The sequence below is a fragment of the Marmota marmota genome, unplaced genomic scaffold, assembly GCF_001458135.2.
Source record: "Marmota marmota marmota unplaced genomic scaffold, marMar, whole genome shotgun sequence".
NCBI classification, from domain to species: Eukaryota; Metazoa; Chordata; class Mammalia; order Rodentia; family Sciuridae; genus Marmota; species Marmota marmota.
The window spans coordinates 18,678,821-18,704,471 of record NW_026000048.1 but is presented as its reverse complement, the minus strand read 5'-3'; the positions used below and the strand labels follow the sequence as shown (position 1 = coordinate 18,704,471).

The 25,651-nt window shown below is 33.8% G+C and overlaps 1 long non-coding RNA gene across 1 annotated transcript; it reads right to left on the bottom strand.

Annotated features, from left to right (window-relative positions):
- Positions 1-215: 215 nt before the first annotated feature.
- Positions 216-21,310, bottom strand: LOC125619571. Its single transcript, XR_007351112.1, has 2 exons — positions 21,166-21,310; positions 216-416 (listed from the first exon to the last, which is right to left on the bottom strand). It is a non-coding gene; the product is annotated as an uncharacterized LOC125619571 (long non-coding RNA).
- Between the last annotated feature and the right edge of the window lie 4,341 nt (positions 21,311-25,651).

The window sequence follows — 25,651 nt, the reverse complement described above, 5'->3', positions numbered from 1 at the left end:
AGGGGAATATGCACAATTCAGTCTTAAAAAATATGTATTTGGGAAATTATTTTATTGACAAAATTTGGGGAGAAATTTTCAACTTAATGAAAATTTTCTCAAAAAGGACAGTTTTTTAAAATACAGGTCTAGAAAAAAATGGACAGTAATATAATAAACGGTCTTATTATTTCATTAAGAGAAATGCTTGGAAAAAATAAAGGCATGCTTATAACCAGGGTCATTATTCTTTATTTTAGCCAATAAGAGCTGTTCTAATGGAGCTCTGGTGTGCACCTCTTCTGACAGCTGCGTCCCTGCTCACCAGCGCTGTGACGGCTTTGCTGACTGCATGGATTTCCAAATTGATGAGTCTAGCTGTTCAGGTACTTCGTTTCCATTCAAATATTCTTTGTTGTATGAACCAATACCTTAACCTGCAGGTAGTATAAAAATATTAAAGGTTGACTTCCTAAATAATAGCAATCATGGACTAATTGAATGTTTCTTTTCTTTTTGGGGTGGGGGGTACCAGGGATTGAATCCAGGGGTGCTTAATCCCAAACCACATCCCTAGCCCTATTTTATTTATTTTTTTTAAATTTTGAAATGGGATTTGGTTAATTTGCTTAGGGTCTCACTAAGTTGCTGAGGCTGACCTCAAACTTGCGATTCTCCTGCCTCATCCTCCTGAGCTGCTGGGATTACAGACATGTTCCACTGCACCTAGCTAATTGAATTTCTGTGATTTGTTTTGGGGCAGGGAGGATATTGACCTTAAATGAGACTTTTTAAAAAATTAAAAACACATAATATAATGGACTCATGCTTGTTTCACACAGTATTCTCTAAAGAAAAGACTATGTAATTCTAATTCAATGTAATCTAATTTAAGAATGTTAGTATTTAATAATCTGAAAATTTCTTGGTTTCTATAATAAAGAAATCCTATATAATCTAACATTATTAATTTTTAAGTAATTGTACTTTTCTCTTCTTCTTCCTAAGAGCTACCTATTTACATGTTCTAGTCGTGTATTTTAAAGAAGATTTATCACACTTCAGATTAACTCTCATTTTTATTTCTTATGACCTTGAAGCACTTATGCAGAATGAGAGATGATAGTGTATATCAGTGATGATACTTTTATCAAAACTGCTTTGAAATTATCTAATTTATTATAGTCTATTGTTAACATCCCTCCTGAGTAATTGAATTTTTATTTCATGAAGGATACATAAAATAACAGGGGCAATGTAATTCTGTCGCAACTAAAAGATAATAGAAATCAGTAATAAAAGATATATTCAATCTTAAGAGCTGTTGTAATGTGTAATGGAGCTCTGGCATGTACCTCTTCTAATAGCTGCATTCCAGCTCACCAACACTGTGGATAGTTTGGCTGTTCTTAAATAATCATAGCTCCTAAATAAAATGGAAATATTTTATGTCAAATATAGATAAAAATATATTTTCTCTTTCAGGAGAGGAGAAAAATAAATGACAAAAGCATGATAATATAATCAAATCATAGTGCAAAAAGGGTTTATTTTTTATAGCTATAAGCTAGTACTCGGCACTGAATTTTATGAGCATGATAGGAAATAAAAAAGTGAGCAGATCTGGGGTCATAAAATATACAAAGATATTATGCAAAAACAATGCTCTTTGGCATTATTTCTGTATCAGGCATGCTTAGACTTCAGATAAGGTACCCAAAAGAAAATCTGGTTGCTCTTTTAAAAAGTAAAAAAGCTAAAAGTGAGATACTCCTGTTCTTTTGAAACGATTAAAACACAGTACTGACATACCCAGAATTATTTACAAAAGGTAAGTTCATTTTTTTTTACAACAGTCCTTTTTGAGCACAAGTCAAAACATGCTATGATTTATTATCTGCTTTGACATGATCTACCTTTAGAAATAGAGTCAGAAAAACAGAAGTCTTGCCACTTAAGCCGAGTGATAGGCAAGCTGTAGATAATACTAGAGGACATATTGTTGTTGCGCTGCCTGTTTCAGTCCAGAACCAATCACTTCCAGTTCATTTGTAGGTCATATTGACACAGCTCTTAGATTAGAGTAAAATAACGAATAAGTGAAACATAGGTTTCAGAAATAAAATCCATATTATATTGCATTTTCTCTATTTACATTTTATATGCTTTAGGGTTTATCAATCAAATAGGATAACGTGCATACTTCTGTTTTTACAGATGCCTTTGAGACTCACCCATGCTAAAGTTTTGTCAGTGTACGTTGTATATTCTTCTTTCTTTCCAAACATCATATTCCTTTTAGGTAGTTCAGCATTTCGTAGTGTTTTATGGGCCCCATCCTTACATCATCCAGTAATCCCCATTGTGCTTACACAACACACCACAAACATCTGGCCTCACCTACCTCAGGGTTTAGGACATTAAAAGACCATCAGGCTCAGTTAAGTATATTTCAGTGAATCCTGTCTGTTCCTAAGTTACATTGGAAAGGCAGATTATTTTCAAGTTTCAATGGCTTATAAAACAGGAAATTATTGACTAGAATTTGCCTGGCTAAACTTAAATGGGAAATGTTTCTCTAGTTATTTGCAGTGGTAGAGTTTAATAAAATTTATGCTAAGTTGATGCTCTAATTATGATAATCTTGCATTTGAAGGAGAATTAGAAAAAGGCATTAAAACTGGATGTGATAGTATACACCTATAATCCTAGCAACATGGGAGGCTGAGGCAGGAAGAGCACAACTTTGAGGCCAGCCTCAGCAATTTATCAAGGCTCTGTCTTAAAATTAAAAAAAAATAAATAAAACGGGCTTGGGATGTAGCTCATTGGTAAAGCACCTTTGGTTTCAATTCCCAGTACACAAAAGCACAAAGAAGACATTAAAAATATAAAATTGTAGGATGGGATATTACAAATATAATCTCATATATGTAGCAATATATACTGATGGGGATGAGGATGAGGATGACAATATAGGTTAATAAAGTTTTAGAAGGGCTTAAAAAGAAAACAAAACTAAATCAGAAAATGTTCTCAGGCAAGTACCATGGAAGTTATTTCAAATTTCTAGACTCGGTAATCTCTCTTCCATTCCCTGTGCTGGGATTCAAGATGAAAAAATAATCTCTACCCACTTGGGAGCTGGCTTGCCTCTCAAGCTCTTCTGGTGGGTACATAGGATCTGTAGGTCTCTTCAAACCTTATGCAGATTATTGTGTATGTGCATATTTATCTGTGACAGCAAGTAGATGTTCCATGACTCACAGGGTTTCCTGAGCATGTCATATTAAGAATCACATGCAGTTGAAATCCTGAACTAAATAGCGAAAAATTTGACATTTCTAGATGAATAAGATTTAGTTCTAGTCTAAATGGTTCTTTGCTATTTATATATAACTTATTAAATCAAACAAGTTATGTTGATTACTTGAAGCCTCAGTTTCCTGGTCTGTAAAATGAAAATGGTTATGACATATGCCACATAATGTTATGAGGATCAAGTGAGAGGGCACAATAATACTCTTCGTACAATCCTGACACATAGGAGGCATTCAGTAAATTTGCATAGTGATATGATTATAATGTTAGGGGAGAGAGGAAAAGGAGAAGGAGAGGATGGAGACGGACAGAGGTAGTCATGAAATTAGGTTGTACAGGTAACAGAGAACCACTCCAACCAATGTAGAGATGAATGAGAACAATTATTTAACACCTCATACATACCATCCACTAGTATAGAAATGTCACAAATAAACTTAGTTAATTGAGTTCCATTTTCCCAGAAGTCACTATAAAGAAGTCATATAATGTTTAATTTATACATGAAGAACCTGGGACTTAAAGGTCCCAAAGTCACACAACTCAAATTTGCTTGAGCCAGGTATCAGAGAGGGAAAATAAGGGCTCATATGATTCTCCATCTCCCCAAAAAACTTCCACGTAAGGTCTCTGTATACATTAAGAGAAAACAAAATAGGTGCCTGGTTGCATATTTAAGCTTAGCAGTTACATTTGCTTTTAATATATGTGTTCCTGCATGCCCAAAGTGATATACCAGAATGGTAATAAATGTGAATTCTGCCCAGAATATTTCTGTGTAATCGATGTGAATTGTCTGGGCTTCTAGACACATGATCATAAAAACCAACTCAAGGGGAAACAAGTCAGTATGACTTTACTGTAGCAAAAAATTCGTGATCTGTGCTAATTCTGATGCCACCCCCGTGGATTCCTACTTCTTATATACTAGAAAAAACTAACTGTTCATTACTAACTAGTCATACCCATTCCCTTCCCCATCCTCAATACTGGAAATTATTTTGAGAAAATTAAAGACAAAAATACTTTTACACCATCTCTTCATATTATGAATAAAGTACCTGAATATAAGATAGAAACATAAAAACTTCTTGCAGAAACAATCTATAAGACTTTTGCCCTCCAAAACACCAGGACGCCCTCCTTATTTCAGTCAACATTTTGTTCTTTATTTGGTGCTCTGATGTACAGCACAAGAAAATGCCTTTAGATTCCCACACAATCATTCTGATATAAAGTAAGCCTATGTTTTACTCTCTCTAATCAAAGTAAAAATTAATGACCCTAGAAGAAAATGTGCAGCTGTACTGTGCTTTATGTACTCTGATGCTTTGCAGTATCAGACACTTCGCTGCTTTTTCAATGGAACAAAACCATTGCTTAAGGAAGACTAAAAGTGTACTTAAGAAAAAAATAACCATAAAATGTTTTTCTAACAAGTTTTAGGTCTACTTGTGCTCCATCATATTGGCGGACTCTTTTTAGTTAAACCAGCTAATATCTTGTTTATGCAGGAAGTTTTATATTCTTCTATTCAATGGTGTATGCCTGGTGGAGGTTGCTCTTTACTCTTATTCTCAACACCCCACTTCTCTGATTAGTTAAATAAAGAAGATAGACAAAGGCCAAGATGGAAAATATACTCCTGGGAAAGCAAATTGCTAAAAGTTTTTGAAACCAAAAATCATACTAGACACATGACATTTCAGTTTTGACCTCGAATTTCCCTCTCTTCTGACTTCCTCTTTCCTAATGCCTCTGGTATCTCTTTCCACATGTTCAATGATTGGCTGGAAAATCTCTCAGAACACCTTTTCCTCCAATATTTAAGTCAGTGAATGTTGCCTGAATGGAATCTCTGTCTCTTTTCTTCACTTTTTTACTATACTTCATGATCAGTACCTTTTCTCTACTGAAGTAAATGGGTTTCTCTTTCTCTACTAAGGTTAGTCTATTTCCATAAAGACAACAATTATATCTGTGTGACTCCATGGTACTTAAAACTATGATCTCAAAATTATTTCAGGAGGGGTTGAAGCTGGAGCTCAGTGGTAGAGTGCTTGCCTAGCAAATGTGAGATCCTGAATTTGATCCCCAGCACACATAAAAATAAATCAATAAAATAAAGTTGTTGTGAAAAAAAAATTTGAAAAAAATGATTTGAGGAGCATTCCTAGAAATGAATGATATCTGGAAGGCAAAAGAAAGCATCTGAAGAGAATCTTCAGGTCTATATCTCTAACTGGTATTTCACCTGGGGTCACATATAGAGATTCCACTTCCACTTGGAAGTCCCTTGGGCATTTAAACCTAGCATCATCATTCCCTTTAAAAATATTCCTTCTCTGGGGCTGGGATTGTGGCTCAGCAGTAGAGTGCTCGTCTAGCACATACAAGGCCCTGGGTTCTATCTTCAGCACCACATAAAAATAAATAAAATAAAGGTATTGTATTCAACAACTTCTAAAAAATTAATATTTAAAACTTTTTTTTAAAAAATCTTCCTTCTCCATAAATAACTCAGCTCAATGAATTAAAGCATCACTTGCCATTGGTACAGCCAAAAGTTTGAACACCGCCTTTGATTCTTCCAAATAGTCACCAAGATGTTACAATGACACCATTTAAATACTTCTTTAATTCCTACAGCTCTCACCCTCCACCCCTGCCCACTCTATTCAATTAGACAATCATAATTTCTTCCTAGATTGTTATAAGACTCTTAACAGAGCTCTTCAATTTCAATCTTGACCTTTCTGTTGACATAGCACACTCTAGGCAGAATTCTCTTTCTAAAGCATGAAGCCTGATGTTCCCCTTCTTAAAGTCCTAGTCTCACTTGAGTCTCCCTATGCTGGATTTTTGTTTCTCTGACCTTTTCTCATCACCTCTTCATATCATTAACAATCCAACCAGGCTGGACTTCCTCCAGTTCCTCCAACACATTACATGTTCTTCTGGAATGTCTTTAAGCATACATTTACGCAAAAATATTCCTGCTAAATAAATGCCACTAATTCACCTCAGAAACCTTTTCTTACTCCTCAGATTTGACTGAGGTACTCTCCAGGGTGCCTCTGTCACCTTTGGTAAATCCATCCCAAGAGATTACTTTTCATACCATATTTTAATCCCTTCTTACTTTTTTTTTGCATCCTCTGTGAGGCTGGAATGTCAATGACAATAGAAACCATGACTATATATTTTTAAAATTGTATTTATTAAATGCACAGTAGGAGTTATATATTTTTCTAAGAGTTTCAACAACCCTATAGATAAAACTAGATAGGAAATATTTTTAATTCTGTTTTATAGAGATAAACCTGAAACACAGAGAGATAAACTGTCTTCCTCAGTATATTACACAGCTAATAAATTGAGCTGAGGTTCCAACTTAGGCAGTTGGCTCCAGTATCTGCAGCATTACCAGCCATTTTAAGCTGCCAATATTATTAATTATTACATTTCTGGTGCTTAGCTCAGTGCCAGACTTTCAAGACATACTCAGAATATTTTGTTGTATTAAAAATTAAAGATAGTGAAGGTTTTCACCCAGGTATTGGAGTTGAAATAGCCCAATAAAGAAGGAATGGTATCCTGCAAGAAAGAAGGTGTTAAAAAAAAAAAGCCAGGAAATTCAAGTTAGGCTTTAAGAGAACAGGAAAATTGGCAGCTCTTAGTGGATCAGAATTGTGTAATGAGAATACAAGGAGGCAGTGTAAATGAATGCAGTATGAAGAGCTGAAAGTGCTAACTCTGTCCTCAGTAGAAGCAATGTGAAAATACTTAGCTTCTTTTTGACCCATTCGAAAACTGCCTTTGAAATAAGTGCTCATGCTAAACAAGAACTAGGGAGCAATGCAAGCAATGAAATAGGTCATGGGGCAGGAAGGACTGACTTGAATTATGCCAGGTGCATGGACAAAGATATATACATGCACATGAGTCATTTACTTTACCAAAAATCAAGGGTTCCCATGATAAGCATTAATCAGCCATGATATAGTGACTATTGTGTGGAATGAAAGAAATGTTCTAGTCAACAAAAGATTCCAGTATAATCACATCATGAAAATATATTCTAAATAGGTAGATTGTACCTAATGCAGTGGAGAAGAAGGTGCAGAGTCGTCTCACTCGGGCACATGAAGGACATGAACACACCCAGGACAGAAGAGCCCCCAATGAAATTTTAGGGGTGAGGCAATTACCCTAGAATTTTTTTGCTATTACCAAGCTGGAAGCCATTTACTCTCAGAGATCAGGTTTAATGCAATAACTAACAGTTATATATAAATTATTTCCCAATAATATTTATAATTAACTGTATTCTTTTTTGATGTTTCTTTTTAGAGTGTCCATTAAATTATTGCAAAAATGGTGGGATTTGTGTGGTGGAGAAAAGTGGTCCTATGTGTCGGTAAGGAATAGTCTTTTTTATAAATATTTATTGCAGCTGGCTTACTTATTTGAGGCTCTTATAATAGAATATCAATCAATATATGGTTATTTATAAAGTTATTAAGGTAAAAATAGTGACACTATTTGCATTTATGTATATGCACAAGAGAAAAAGAAGATGGGAGTGTATTTCAAAAATGTCAATGGTTTTATGTGATTTTTGCATGCTTTCCAACATTTTCCAATATGTGAAATATCATTTTAATAATATTCATTATTCCTCATTTTGAATGTTTATATCAGGTTTTTAAAATATTTTTCTCTGATATGAGTATCCTCCTTTTGCCGATGAACTTGGCTTTATATCTCCTTTCTCACTATTTATTTTAAATTCCATTTTTCTCTTTTCTAACAACAAAGGATAAAATTAATTTATAAATAAGATCATTTTCTGGTTTAGGTAAAGGATGTTTGTAAGTAAAGTTAAGGTACAGATAAGGAATACATTTGCATACTCAATTCAAGAATAAACAAAAACAGGACTTGTGACTTCTTTTGGGAATTACTTATACTGCATATACAAGATTGCTTGATTTTTTTTCCCTCTAACCCTGTAGAGAATTGAGCAAAAAATGTTTCAGACTCCAAAGGAAATGATGCATATTCCATTATGTTTGTGTTTATGATTCTTTAATCTAGCAGGCCAATGGATATATTACTTTTCTTATTAGAAAACTGATTGAATGTTGATATTCAAATCATATCTTAAAGCAATGATTAATACCCATTTTAGTCCTTACATACTTCTGAGTCAACACTTTTTAAGAAAAGTAGTTTATTTCCCCAAAAAGTACCTTTGCCAATTAAAACAACAGCAATTTTATCATGAAATATATTTAGACCCAAGCTCTAACATAATTGAAACTGAGTTACTAATAGTTTTCTTGAGGTCTTTGGTCTCATTATGTAATTGATTTCACATCTCAATAAAATTATGTAAATTTTCCAGTATCAGTTCTGTGAAAATTAACTTATCCTAAACTATTACTTGATAAAAAAATGGGATGCATAATATTAGTCGCTATGATCTCCTGAAAAATATGGAGAATGATGTCACAAGTAGAAAATGTCACTTAATGTCAAATTTTTTAAAGAAAGAAATTTTGCATTTTTGTCCTCTAACCCTATCAGGCTGGTAAGCACAAAGATTTGAGAGAGTTTCAGCTAAGCAAGCAAAGGGCTTTGTATTCTTGACAACATCTTTATGAACTTAAATAAACTTTGGCCATTGAAATCCAAATGGCGAAAAACTGTTTTCTCTCAGATTAGAAACGTCTAGGGTTGGGGAGAAGATTTAACAGAGGAGATTGAAACTTAAGAAAGGAAATCAATGGAGCAAAATATAGGAAGGAATTCTCTACCAGGGAAGTCCATCGAATATTTTAGTGTATTATTTTTCAGAGCAAAGAAGACTTTTCAAAAAGCAAAATAGCTATGAAGACCATCATTATAAATGAATGTTTGCAATTAGTGCTATCTATAAATGTAGGAATGAAAACATAACCTTTGCAACTTTCCATAGTATCTTCATTTGAACTGTGCTTCTTTAAAATTGTGCAGTACAAATGTCATGTGTGTGTGTATCATAATACATTTTTTAAAGCAAATGGTAGTCTATAAGGCAAAAAGTAGAACATTTCGGCACCTAAGCCCTACTTGGTAGTATGATTTATATCCCCTTGAATATGGCCTTTTTCTCTTTACAAACAGGTGGACACACAAAAGTTCATGTGTTTTCAGAAATATGAATTCTTCTGTGTCAGTCCATGTGAATCCAGGGCCAGCCCTCACTGGTGCTGTAGTATTCATTAACTTTCCTGTATTTTAGCTTTTTTTTTTTTCAGTAAAATGAAAAAGAGAATAGTATCAAACTTGTGAGATGGTTGTGAGATTTATATGTAAAATACTCAGAACAGTGCCTGGAACACCAAAGATATTATAGGAATGTTAGACATCAACATTATCATGACAGTCTTTTTATGCCATGTAGCATACAATATTCAAATGTATGGTTATATAATAATTTAACTAACCTCATTAATGTCCTATTAATGAATGCTCAATTCTTAAATATTTGATTTTACAAATACTCTTCTAATACCTATTCTTTCATTTATCCTTGCTCAATTCCTTAATTTAAATGGATTAATAAAATACCAAATAGCAACATAAACTATTTCCAATTACCGTTAATATCAAATTAATTTCTACTTTAAGTTAGTGTCCAGCTCATTTCTATGTAGAGGTTGTCTTTTTGGATTTAAAGTTAAATGAAAACTCATCTTTAGAATACAGAGTTTTAAAGCAACTGTAGTATTACCATGGTAAGGTGGTAGGTTTATGTCAAGCCCTGCTCTTTTATATCCAAGAGTGAAAATTCATTATCCTTGTCACTTGGGGATAGCCAAGGAACCAAGGAGAGAAGACCAAAGCCCATTTTTCATCCAGGCCTTTCTGTAATATTGGAATTTTGTCATTCCCTGAGGGTCTTATGACTAAGGCCTTTGGATTTTCCCTTTAGAAAGAACCTCCAGATTGGTACCTTTCAGATCCAGAGCAAAGGAATTTTATAGAACAATTGTTTTACCAGGGGTTATAATTCGTTATTCATCAGAGTAGAAACTACTTGGTAAGCAATGGTTTTCCATTACTTAAGAAACATCAATGGTTGGACATATTTGAGAGCTAAGGATGCAACTGATGAGTGGACAAAGGAAAAATGTCCCTCAACTAAGGAAGCTAGGTTCTTATATTATTTTGATGTATCAACATATCTGTTAGAATAATAGACTAAGGCATATAATATGAATTCCAAATCAATAGAAAAAGGAGGAAAGAATTGCAAAGTAAAGATCCTTTGAGTCAGTGTGTGTAAAAGAGAGAAATAGGAAGATGTGTCAAATAAAAGTACATAGCAAAACTAAGTGGAAAGAATATATTAACATATATCAGGAATCAAAGTAAATGTAAAAATGAAAAAGTCAAGCAAAGCACAGACTGTCAAATTGGGATATATGTGAATATATACAGTCATACAGAATTTTAACTAATTCAGCATACTCAAGTTCAAACAAGTATTATACCTAGATGAAGAACAAATAAAACAAATGATGAGAGCAAACAGATTTGTCAAGTGGAAATAAAACTAAATAGTAGTGTCACTACAAATGTAAAAAAACAAAATTATATTATAAACACATTTTAAGGAGGAATAATGTGGAATCAAACACTCTAAAATGTTTAAACAGGCAAAATGTTAATGTAGCAAATAACATAGTAAAAAAATTGAAGGTAAAAATTATTCTTAAATATAATAAGACATGTTCAATTTAAAAATACACTCAAAACAAAAACAAAATTTTATTTATATACACACATCCATTCATGTCATTTTTACCTCATATTACTTTATGACAGTAAAGAATATGTGTAATTTTCATATTCAGGGATTATATTGATACTGTCATCAGGTATTTAACCAAAATGAACCCCTAATAAAATTCTAGAAGTTTTGCTCAAAAATATGTATATGTGTCCTAATAAAACAAGAAATCAACAATAAAATGATAAAAGGAAAATAAACTTTTGAGAACATTTTGCCATTCCTAGAAAATTCTTATATTAAAAAGGCACTTTAACTTGGAATTTAAAAGGTAACAGAAATGGTAATTCCTCATTTTTCTTTCCTTTAAAATCTGGCAATATGTAAGAGTGGATCACTCTTTCTTTTAGAAAAAAAAAAGGGTCATGTTTGCAATACTCTTTCATTACCAGTATGTAATAAAGCCTGATATTGTAAGAGCTATTTGGATAATGTGTTGACTGAAGATTGAATAAATAGATGAATGAATGAATGTAAGTGGAAGTCCTGAAATTTCTAGGAAAAGCATCAGTACTTTAAAATATTTTCTTAAATGTATTGAGACAAGAGTTAATGACTTTACTATAAACCAAATGTAGCAATCACAAATGAACCAGTTGGGAATTTCTGTGTATGCAGCAAGGAGTATATAAAGTACAATGTGAAAAAAATACTTAAAAAAAAAAAAAGAGAAATTGCTTAAAAAAAAAATCATCCATTAAAGAAATTCCACTTTGCTACAATGACAGAAGAGGGTGCTCTTAAACTAGGAATATTGTAAACCATCTCAAATTCCTAACCCCAGCCACAAAATAAAAAGACAATAAAATTTCCACTTGTACAAAGCCACTGCTTTAAAAAAAAAAAATCAGCTGACAAATTTCTTCCTTCCTTCCCAAAACAAAGATTAAAAAAAAGAAAATGCTGTAATTCTAATTAGTGCCCAATTAATTCTGGAATAAGAAAAAGCATTTTTTAAAATGCTTTTAAAAAAGCATTTAGGGATATTTAAAAATATTGAGTACAAAAATGGACACAAAACATTAACAATCAATTGAATGAAAGGAAAGAATTTAATTCAATCATTTGAATTGACTGAACTCCAGGAAATAAAATGAAATAAAAAAGAAAGATTAGGTTATAAATTTCCAAGAGAACATAGATTTAAATATAAAATTGTCAAGAAATTTTAAACAAAGGCAGGGAAATAACCAAATAAATGAAGATTATATAAACTAAAAGGAATCAAAAAGGAAGTAGCTGAAATGGAAGATCAAGCACATGCATATAATTGGAGTCCCTACAAAGGAAAAGAAAACAATGAAACAGAACTAATATTTAATGTTATAATACAAGAAAATTATTTAATATATATTCCTTCCATCTAAATGCAGCTTCTTTTTCTATTGGTTGTTTTTAGTTACACATAACAATAGAACTCATTTTGATATAATTATACAAGCATGGAATATGTCTTGCTCTGATTAGGACCCAATTCTTGTGATTGTACACAGTGGTGGGATTCACTATGGTGTATTCATATATGTACATAGGAAAATTATTTCAGATTCATCAGCTTATTTCTCAATAAAGAAACACAAAAGGCACTTTGGTAAGATTAGGAACAAGGCAAGTGGTTCACTAACTTCTGTGATAGTTTATATTGTGCCAGAGGTAGTCAGCAATACAATTTAACAAAAAATAGAGAGAGAGAGAGAGAGAGAGAGAGAGAGAGAGAGTGAGAGAGAGAGAATTGAAAAAATAAGTTATCATGCTAGCATACCTGGAAATTCTGGACAATCACAGACAAAAATTAATTCCAACAATAAGACTAATTCATTAAGGTTGGAGGATATCAGTCAATAGTTTATATATACAAGCAAAACTATTTAGAGCAGAAAAATGAAAAAGAAATTATTCATAATAACAACAAAAAGATTTTTTAAAAAATAAAAATAGGTTTCATAAAATAAAAGGGCAAACCAATCTGATAAAAATAATTCTGAAATACTTGAACCAGTGGAAGACATTCTTTCCTCTGGGTGACTGACTTAATATCCTAAAGCCAATAGTTCTCCCATTTAATTCATAATTCTAACACAGCCTCTACAAAGAAAAATCACAGTTGTTGGGGTAAACAATTAGACATTAGACATTATGGAAACATAAGCATGAAACAACAGTTAAGCTATGAGGGTCTGAATAACCATACTACTATAAATAGAATGAAGCCTTTATTCTTAAAATAATGTGGTATATGTGTTTGACATTACAGATATTTCAGACTAGTGTAATAGAATAAAAAGTCTAGGGATGCATGCAAATGCCTTTGAAAATTTAGTCAATGATAAAGATGACATTTCAAATCCCTGGATGAAGATAAACCTTTTTAAAGAGAGTGTTGGTGCATCTAGTTAGGTAATTAGGCAAAAGATGAAATTGGACTCATACTTTAAAAGTAGAACCATGCACGCACACATGTACACACACACATATAAAGGTGCATCAAATGAGTGGACGTCGTAAAGCTGTTAATTCACCCTATGTTAATCCATATCCATAGAATAAAACATGCACACAAACACTAAGGAAATAGTGAATTTTTCTATAACCTGAATGTAGGAAAAACTTTTGTCAATAACTTGAATCCAAATGCAGTCAATGACAGGGGTACCAATGAAAGTTAACTATGTAAAAATATATATGTAATAACCTTTTTCATGGAAAAATATATTGTAATGTATATGGATATGTATGAATATATATTGCAATATCAAAAAACAAATGGTAATCTTAGAGAAATATTTACATCCTATATATCAGAAAAAAATTAAATATCCCTAATAAAGAACTATTTTAAAATGCAGGGAAAGCCCAACATCATAGCAAAACAATCAATAAAATATTCCTTTTAAAATGTATAAAGTCATGTTAATATTCGGGATTAGGGTTCTTCTGAGAAACAGAACCAATAGGAAAGGGAGGGTGGGGGAGAGGACCTGTCCATGGGATTTGATCCACATAAATAAAATAATTGGGAGTCAACTTAACAAAAGAGGTGAAAGATCTCTAGAATGAAAACTATAGAACACTAAAGAGAGAAATTGAAGAAGACATTAGAAGATGAAAAGATCTCTCATGCTCTTGAATAGGCAAAATTAATATTGACAAAATGGCCATACTACCCAAAGCACTATACAGATTCAATGTGATTTCAAATAAAATCCAAATGTCATTCCTCATAGAAATAGAAAAAGCAATCATGAAATTCATTTGGAAAAAGAAGAGACCCAGAATAGCCAAAGCAATCCTCAGCAAGAAGAGTGAAGCAGGAGGCATACAATACCAGACCTTAAACTATACTACAAATCTATAGTTAAAAAAAAAATGACATGGTATTGGCACCAAAATAGACATGTAGACGAATGGAACACAATAGAAGACACAGAGACAAACCCACATAAATACAGTTATCTCATACTAGACAAAGGCACCAAAAACATACAGTGGAGAAAAAAGAACCTCTTCAACAAATGGTGCTGGGAGAACTGGAAATCCATATGCAACAAAATGAAAATAAAACCCTATCTCTCACCATGCACAAAACTCAAAGTCAAAGGATCAAGGACCTAGGAAGTAGTCCAGAGACTCTATGCCTAACAGAGGAAAAAGTAGGCCAAATCTTCATCATGTCAGAGTAGGTCCCGACTTCCTCCAAAAGTGCAAGAAATAAAATCAACAGTTAATAAATGGGATGGACTCAAACTAAAAAGTTTCTTCTCAGCAAAAGAAACAATCAGTGAGGTAAATAGAGAGCATACATCTTGGGAGCAAATTTTTGCTGCACACACATCAGACAGAGCACTAATCTCCAGGATATACAAAGAACTCAAAAAACATAACACCAAAAAATCAAACAACCCAATCAATAAATGGGCTAAGGAGCTGAACAGACACTTCTCAGAAGAAAATGTACAATTGATCAACAAATATATGAAAAGATGTTCAACATCTCCAGTAATTAGAGAAATGCAAATCAAAACTACTCTAATAAGATTTCATCTCACACGGGTCAAAATGGCAGCTATCAAGAATACAGACAAGGACTGGGGTTGTAGCTCTATGGTTGAGCACTTGCCTAGCACGTGTAAGGCATTGGGTTTGATTCTCAGCACCTCATATAAATGAATAAAATAAAGGCCCATTGACAACTAAAAAAAATATTTAAAAAAAGAATACAGATAATAATAAATGTCGGCAAGGATGTGGGGGGAAAGGCACACTCATACATTGCAGTTGAGACTGCAAATTGGTGCAACCAATCTGGAAAGCAGTATGGAGATTCCTTAGAAAACTTGGAATGGAACCACCGTTTGACCCAGCTATCCCACTCCTCATTCTATACCCTAAAGATTTAAAAATAGCGTACTATAGTAACACAGCCACATCAATGTTTATAGCAGCACAATTCACAACTGCTAAACTATGGAAATGACCTAGGTGCCCTTGAACTAGATGGATGGATAAAGAAAATGTGGTATATATACACAAAGGAATATTACTCAGCATTAAAAGAGAATGAAATTATGGCATTTGCAAGTAAATTGATGAAGCTGGAGAATATCATGCTAAGTGAAGTAAGCCAATCCCAAAAACCAAAGGCCAAATGTTGTCTCTGATAAGTGGATGCTGATCCATAAGGCGGAAGGGGGAGGCACAGGTAAAATGGAGGAACTTTAATTGGGAAAAGGGGAGGGAGGGTAGGAAGGATGCATGGGGGCTCGAAAGATGGTAGAATGAGATGAACCTCATTACCCTAGGTACATGTGTGACTGCACATATGGTGTGACATTCCATCATGTACAACCATAGAAATGTGAAGTTGTGCTGCAGTTGCATACAATGAATCAAAACGCATTCTGCTGTTATATATACCTAATTAAAATAAGTAAACAAATCTAAAAAATATAGTAATTTTCACAAAATGACTTCTACAAGCTGGAGAACCAGAAAAGATGATGGCATATTCAGCCTGAATTTGAAAGCTGGGCAATGAATGATGTAACTCCAAGTCCAGGGCAAAGAGCCTGAGAATCAGGGGCTGCTCATGCGCACCCCAGAGTTTCAAGACCAGGGATCCCTGAGCTCTGTCATCCAAGTGCAGGGGAGAGGATTATTGCATCACAAAAGGAAAGGGTGAGTTCACCTTTCTCCACCTTTTTATTCTGTCCAGGCCCTCACTGTATTGGGTGATGCTCACACACAAGGATGATTTTTTTTTTTCTCATTTTGCTGATTCAAATGATAATCTTTTCCAGAAACAACTTCACAGATACAACTAGAAAATATATTTTACCAGCTATCTGGGCATCCCTTAGCTCTGTTAAATTAGCACATAAACTAATCATCATTGCACTTAAATACATGGGAAAAAATGATTATATTCATAAGAGAAAAGCAACTAAATTTGTATTAAGATGCCATTTCCCAGCCCTTCTCTGAACAACATTCTGGTGGAAAAGCAAAAGTCACGATTCTTATAGAGATGAATTTGGTAATCTCTAGCAAAACTGTATATTCCTTTACATTTTGACCTAACAATTCCTTTTCTAGAATTTTTTCTGCTGGTACAACTTTAACAATATGAGGATACATGTCCACCAGGCATACTCTCTGAAGCATTTTTATAATTTAAAAATATTTGTAACACAATAAACGCCCACATATAGAAAATTGGTTGCATAAACTATGATATATCCATACAGTAGAATGCAGTGGGAACACAGAACAGGTAAGGATTGTTTCTTGGGCCCAGGGTAGAAATAATGTTGCCTGGGTCAAGTCAACAAAAATGAAGACATAGTCACCAGCATTATTCTACAGGTTTTTTTTTTATTTGATTCAAATGTTAAAAATAATGACAGAAAGATTATGATATTGTCAATAATTGCATGTTAGCTACTATTTTTCAGTTTGATATACCTGTGGCCTTAACATAAACTTATAGAGCAGATGATAAGATGCCTAATTTGTCATTTAAATAGGTGAAACTTGGTGAAATTAAGTAATTTAACTACAGACAAAAAAGCAAGAGTCTGGTGGAGTACAGATTCTAACCCAGTTCAATCCCAAGTCTTTTGGACAGGATCTGTGCTCTGAGGTTCTCAACCCTTGTAGTATGTTGCCTCTTTGGAGTTTGTCTTGATGGCTCATGATTCTAGGAGTATAGATTTGAATCAATTGCCCTAAGAAAACCTAGAACTGAGCTTTATTTGCATTCAACTGTTTGCAGGTCCTGAACACACTGTACACTTTGATTCCCATAAGCATTTGGGTTGTTTCTCTTACCCATTTCACACCTTCCCATTTTGACTCCCTGACCAACTTGTTTTATTCCTTGTGTCTCAAATCACGTATAGTCTTCTCTCTAGAGATATCTTTGAACCCATAGGCATATGAATCATAACTTATATGAAGTGTATAAAGGAGGATGGAGGTTTGACTCTAAGAATAGGTAAACTTGAATTTGAATATGTGCTCCAACACTTACTAAGTCCATGACCTTGAAAAAAATTACATAACTTCTTTCTAAGGCAGAGGAAAAAAATGGACATTTGCTTGAACAACTAACATTCACTACCATGATGGAGCTATGAATTGAAAGAAGATATTTTGTATTGCTGAAATGGATAATTCATAATTGTTTTATTGACTTTAAAATATTTAAAAATCTTTATGTATCCATGGCAGGCACTGGTTATCCACTTGCCATTTATTTGCCTAGCACTGTGTTAATTATATCTATAGCACCAAACAATAGTTCTTTACAAAGTAATATAAAACTCATCATCAAAATATAAGATTATGGCACCTGTTACTATTTTTTTCTCAAACATAGTATCAAGTGCTAAGGGCTAAAAAATATACTCTTAACACTTGAGTGCACTGCAAATGAAAATCATTCCAAAGTTTACAAAGTCAACTTAAAGATGACAGCATTTAGATATCTTTATAAAATAGAGAGACCAGTGGATATATTTTTTTCAAGTTCAACATGTAAGAAGAGAAAATTTTATAGAAAAAAAAATATATAAATTACCAAAATTGGCCCAAAATAGTCATAAAGTTGATTATACTCTTTGCCATAGTAGAGATTTAAGTTAAAGATGTAGATTCTCTTTCCCAAAATTGAAATATATTTTTCTATCAAAAACCTGAAAACATCAGTTAACAATATGTTGTATTGGAAAAATGCTAAGAGTGAATGTAAAATGTCCCCCACACACACACAAAAAAAAGTTATATATATGTTCTTTAGCTGGATTAATCTTTCTACAATGGATACATACTTCAAAACATCATCTTGTACACCATACATACATAATTTTATCTGCCAATTTAAAATAAATAATTTCTAAGTGAGATATTTTTCCTTAAAACCATAAATAAAAAAAATCTAATAAAGTCTACCAGCACTTGAAATGGTGTATTTGCTCAAGGAGTTTTAGGTAAAGGGAAAGCAAAAAAGAAATAAGAGCTTACATACTGAAAAAGAGAAAACAGAAATATTTCTGCAGATATTCACAGTCTAGGAAATCCAAGCAAATTAACTGCAATACTGTTAAAATGATAAAAGGCATGGTAGAAAGATACAAGATAAATATACAAGACTGGGTTAATTTCTTTTTCACCAGTACTGATAACAACTGAACAAGGTAAGAGCTCCATTCTGAAGCAACAGCAGTAATTACAATTTATACAATTTTGTATTTACTTCAAATATTTACCACCACATAAAATAAACCAAAAAGCTCAAATAAAGTAACCTCAAAAATAACTTGAATAAATGGATAGGAAAAAAAATGGACAAATTTTTTTTAATATTCGATATTATGCCAATGACGACCAATTAATTTTTTAAAATATTTTTTAAGTTGTAGATGGACACAATATTTTTATTTTTATTTTATTAATTTTTATGTAGTGCTGACAATCGAACCCAGTGCCTTACGTATTCGAGGCAAGTGATCTACCACTGAACCTCAAACCCAGCCCAACAACCAATTAATTATATTGGTCAATTAAATGTAACTAAAGCATTGTACTTGTGTTTGTTTTGAAATAGGTAAATGGATTTTAAAGTTCACCTAAAAAATGAATATAAAACTTAAATCCAAAATTAAGGATTAGTAATTTCTGTACATGATAGTGAAACTTGCTGTAAAGTCATTATATTGTGAACTTGGGACAGAATAGACATTAGACTGTTAAAATAAAATAAACAGTCTTCAAATAGAATAATGTAGTTACATGAAATCATTATTAAGTAGGTGACATTTCAAGTTAATGAGAATGGATGGGTTAGATTATACAATAATTGGTATTAGGACTAATTGGTTTGCCAGTTATGAAATATTATTAAGATTTTACACAAGAATTAATTGTATAATTATTAAATCTAAATGCACAGAAATATTATAAAAGTTTCTAGAGAAAATATGAGATGATATTTTAAAATCTTTGAGTATGAATGACATTTCTAGGTAGCCATAAAAGAAAACATGGACAAATGTTAAAATTCAACCAGATTGGTTTTTAAAATTAAAACTACAATATGGCTAAAGAAACTGTGAATAAAAGTTTGGAAAAGATAGTAGTCCAGGAGAAAAATATATAGTAAATACTATGGAAAGGATTGGCTATAATACATATAATTTTCCCTTAAAGCAATAAAAATTATGTCATATAATTGATGAAGATTATTCATAGACAAAGGAGTATAAAAGGCTAACACATCTGAAAATAATTCCACTTCAACAAGTAAACACTAGGTAAACCATTGGATTCCTGGTTTGACCAATCAAGATGACCAAAAAAAATTTCACAACATTTAGTAATAGCCACTGCTCATGAGAATGTAGAATTACTAGCCCTTTTCTACACAGCTTGTGGGAATATAACTTTTTTTTTCCTTAAGGAAACTAAATACACACATTGGAGGAAAAGATTTCTTGGGAAAGACAAAGTTGCAGTATATTTGCAAAATATAGTACAACACACATTCTTTTTTTTTTTTTTTTTATTCTGTAGGTCCATATGAATTTTATTTTATTTTTTTTTTTTAATTATTTTTTATTGTGGGTTGCACATTCTTTAACTCAGCAAACTCAATGGACTGTAGACTACTAACATATTAGTAAGGAATATAAACATAAACACGTGGTTTGGGGGTATTATGCAATAGCTCCACACTGAAAACAAACAAGCGTTCAATACAGTGCAGTGGAATACTGTACAACATTTTTTAATGGAAGCTAGAAATCCTGACATAGAAAGCTTCAAAGCTGATAGATGAAAAGTGAAAACTCCAAAATAACATGTTTATTAACATCCTATTTCAAGGGGAAGAGAGTTTTAACTGCTTTTATGTGAAAACAAAAAGAAGCCTGGGAGGCTACAAAACCAACTACTAAGAACTGTCAGTGAGCTCTAGAGAAGATGGCCTTTGGACGGCAGAGAGATATTTCATGCTTTGGTTTTTGCTTTTTTTTTACAGGCTTTGTTCTTGTCACTTAGAAAAGCATTTTTAAAACCAGATTTTTTTTTTAAGTTACAATATGTAAGAAGTAGAACCAACTGACTGTTGTTAACTATGTGTCCTCTAGATGAATGTGCCTGTCCCTAAAGTTCCTTTCCCTGTTGTCACAAAGCATTACACACTTACTGCCTCCAGCAGAGTCAGGCAGGAAGGACATACCAGGAATGTAATTGAAGGTGAAGGGAGTCAGGCTAACACCAAGATCACCAACTCCTCCTCTCTACCTCTCTCCCAGAGCTGGACTCCCCTTTCGTCTCAGACTAACAGAGCCATGAAAATGAACAGCTCAGTAATACCTAATGCTCCTTCTCTGCCCCTTTCCCAGAAAGAAAAACCTCTTGACGTGTTTGCACACTTAGCTCCTAAATTCTTTTTAATTTTCCCATGACAGTTGTCAGCTTTCATCTCTGAAACCTGCATTTCTCTGGCCATCTGAGGTACTTACCTCCTGCATGACCTGTTGGCTCATCCAGGGAGGCCATTATTCAAGGAAGGACTTGGCCCAGATTTTGTTCACTGGTCATTGCTGACAGGGATTTGTGATCCAGATATTTTCCAAGATCTCTGGTATGACCTGACTGTTAAGTGGATATTTCTGTCCTCCGAGAAGAAAAGTGGAGGGTTATTTCTGGGGCAGTATCTCATGCCAAAGGAATTGCTTTAAAAGAGAGAACAAGAGATAGCTGTCTATGGTATAAGAATCAGGAGTTTCCAAAAGCTCACTCCTTTAATCCATCCTAACAGAGATACATAGGAAAATGTTTCATCTTCTTCAACCCTGTTTTTGCTTTATCAATTTTCCTAGCGTTGCACAACCAAGCTTTAAAGAGGGAGTGGTTGATGGAAAATGACATCTTTTCTTTCTTTGCCGCATGATGTGTGTATGTGTCCAATGCACTGTATTGAAGGGGAGCTGGAGACACAGCCTAGTGGAGGCGCTCAGAGACCTGAGCTTCTAAGAATGCTGACAAAAAGTCATTCCTCACACTGAATTTTACAATTTCCCAAACCAGACTCCCCAGTGGCCCTGAACTGCAGGCCATCCAGCTCTGCCCTGATCTTACACGGCTTTTCTTCCTGCTCAGCCAGCATGAGTTTAACTGTGTCAGAGTAGAATCTTTTGTGCTGTTGCTAGGTGGCTGATCTCTGCCTTACAGAAGCAAAATCTAGCAAATGAGGTAGAACTTTTTGAACTTATCCCTCTTACTAGTGAAATGTTGACAGACCTAAGTACTTCAATGCATTTTAATTTTGAAAGTCCCGTGGGACTTTTCTTATCCTCTGAAAGCACCAGTTTTTGTTTGCTATTGCCCTAATCTGCTGTCCCTCTGAAACTCCTAGATGTAGGGAATCCCTTTGTACTTTTCATAAAATGATTCCTCATTTTTACCAGGAAGACCAAGGAGGTAACAGAAATGGTTCATTTCCTAAAGATTAAATCATGACTATTCATGATGAGTGACTAAGTTTTTATGTGTGTTTATATAAACATACACTTGGTATTAAATTTAAAAATGCATCTCTTTTGAATTTATCATTTGGGAGTCCAAAGTGAAGTCATATAATATCACTTCATGGCAAATCTTTTCATTTTAATGGCACCACCATCTACCAATTTTGAGGATGAACATGACATGCTTTCTGAATATATATGGAGAATTCTAACTTTGGAATGAGAACATTTTCTAATAACTACATTTTTCATTTTGTAGATAAAATTGGAAAACACTCTTTACTTGTTAGAGTGTCAGAATGAGAATTTGTTTCATTTGAATAAAGACTCCAATAATAGGAAATAAGGCTTTACATACATTATTTTTTTCCACTGGTTTGAATTTAAAATGTTTCAAGAAGTTTTTCTGTAGCAATATAAATTGTAATGTATTGTATTTTGCTATTGTTTATGAATTTTACAGTGCAGAAAGAATATAATTTATATATAAAGGTATATATTGATAAGAGGTATAAATATATCATCTTTTAATGTTTAAGTTCACTAAGATTACTCAGCCTAGTGAACAAATGTCTATTCACATCGACAAATGCTTGCCTTTTTTTCTTTTAGTACAAAAACATCACAATATATAAAACTCAGTCATTCATAAACTGCCAGATGTGTGAATGACTATTTTTTATCTGTCTCAGTGACACTTACTAATAGTGTAGAAAGAGCAATCTGGGGCCCAGGAGAACTCCCCTAAGGGATCCAAACAGCAAAACTTTCATGAGGTGGTTTCTTGTTTTAAAGAAGGTACAGGCGAAGCTAAAAAAAAAAAAAAAAAAGGATGTTGGGGCCCCAAGAGATTGCCAGCAATAGAAACCTAAACCAATGGGACAAGGGGTAGACCTTGGGTCACTAGTTCCCCCATGAGAACTAGATGGGGCAAAAGAGGCTCATAGTAGGAACTCTACTTGGGGAACCCCACAGCTACTGCCATAGTGGAGAAGGTGGAGGAAGCAGGTAAAAGGTATCCTAAATTCTCTCTCCTTCCACCTTCCCAACTCCAGATGTTGTGACAAAGCAGAAGGGGCCAAGGAGCAATCCATAGAGGCCTTTTCCCCTAGGCATAGAGTAGGGACTAGAAGGGGCTCTGGGCCATTGTGATGACAGTGGCATATCTGATCTACATAATAATATGTGTATCAATTAGAAAGATCATTCAGTTTCTAGTAATGGAGATCTGGCTATAGTGGCTTCAAAGCCAAGTGAATATTTGTCTTAAAATAAAAATTCAAGTGATAAATGATTACTAAGACTGTTTAAAAGATGTCAAAATCAAATGGGATTCTCCTAACCTTCCATATGGGGCCGAAAACTCCATCATATCATATGGCTTTTCAGACAATCCCAAATCAAACAGGGCAGAGACGAAAAAAAAAAAAGGAAAAAAACAGTTTAAAAGTTTAACTAAAGGCCCCACCCAACAATTTATATAAAAATCTCACTTTTCTGAGATAGAGACTGAGATAAGGAATAAAGTGGATATTTAGATTAAGGTGTAAGGATCACTACCTAACAGGTCATCAAGATTATGGGACTGGTTTTTAGATACCTCGTGAGAGAGGTATTTTGAAGGAGTGAATGAAATCTTTATAAAAAGCTCTTGACCATGCTGCAAGTCTTATCCCATCCCTCAAGGAAAAATGCCATGAAATTGACCTCAAAAGACCTCTCTGAGAACACTGATTTGTTTCCTATAGTTGTAAGACCATGTAGGATTAGTGTCTGTGAGGCACGTGAGATACGTAAAGATAGTTGCTCTGGTTACTCTCCTGTGTGGTAGGGCAGAATAAAAGAGAGTAGCTGGAACATTGGAAAATAACTCTGTACCTCTCCTTTAAAGTGGGTCAAAAATATACGAATCCTGGTGACAGAGTGTTTGACCCATGTTGGCAATGTCACTTGGTGATTTTAAAAACCTTTTCTAGAGATGTTTCTTAGTAGTTAAAGGACCCTCAAATTAAAGAAACTCTAAAACAGCCTCTGGAAAAAAAGAACAGATTGTCCTTTAAACATCTGTCAAGCTCAGAGAACTAGAAGTACACATAAGTCAGAATGTTCCTTCCCTCCTTTCCCCCTGCCTTCCCCAGGCTCCAACACCAGATGGACAGGAAATGCCAAGTTGCCTCTTCTCAGAGGGTGATCAGTTTCCCTAAAGTTGACCCTTGTAAGGAAGGTCAAAAATGCAGCTAAATTTAGGTTTGGATTGTTCCACAAGACTGAGCATAAAAATCACCAAATTAAGACTGATTTTAATGACCTAGAGTGCCCATCAAATTTCTGACTTACTTGAGTGGCAGGAAAATCGTGCGGCTACTAGAATTTTTATGTAGTTGTAGTGAGTTTAAAAACCATGGAAGAAAAACTTGATTTCCATTTTTGTTACATTCCAAAAGCCATGCTTGCAGAATAGAGATTTAGTGGTGTCTTGACTGTGCATTGCTCAAGGTTATGTTGGTAAGAAAGAAGAGAATCAACAGGCTAAGCTCCCAGCAGTCTTCCTTAACACTCATCTGCAAAGTGAGGAGTGAACTAGACCGGGGATTCTAAACTATTAAAAATAATATGTTAGTATAAAATAAGAAAGCTTTAAAAACCTCATAAGAAGAGAAATATGTAGTACTTATTTGACTCCAGGACTGTTGAACTGGCAAAAATTGCCTGGATATTCAACTCGTGTAAAAGAATCAGAACCAACAGTGCTTCCCATTGGGTGGAGGACTAGAGGTCCAGCACATGAAACCCAAGGTGCAAATGAGGATCTGCAGCTTGAAGTCAGGGTAAAAAAAAAAAAAAAGGTGCAATTATTGTCTTGTTCTGCAGCTTTTATAAAACTGAATACCTGTCTTAGCAGGACCAGAGACTATCTTACAATTAGTACTTGGATGAAACATTTTTTTTTCTTTTCTAAAAAATAAATGACAGTGGAATGCATTACAATTCTTATTACACATATACAGCACAATTTTTCATATCTCTGGTTGTATATAAAGTATGGTGACGCCAATTCATGTCTTCATACATGTACACTGGGTAATGATGCCTATCATATTCCACCATCTTTGCTAACCCCCTGCCCTCTCCTTTTTCCTCCCACCTCTCTGCCCTATCTAAGAGTTCATCTATTCCTGCCATGCCCCGCCTTCCTACCCCACTATGAGTCAGCCTCCTTATATCAGAGAAAACATTCTGCATTTGTTTTTTTGAGGATTTGGCTAACTTCATTTAGCATTATCTTCTCCAACACTATCCATTTACCTGCAAATGCCATGGTTTTATTCTCTTTTATTGCTGAGTAAAATTCTATTGTGTATATATGCAACATTTTTTTTTATCCATTCATCTACTGAAGGGCATCTAGGTTGGCTCCACAGATTAGCTATTGTGAACTGTGCTGCTATAAACATGGATGTGGCTGTGTCCCTGTAGT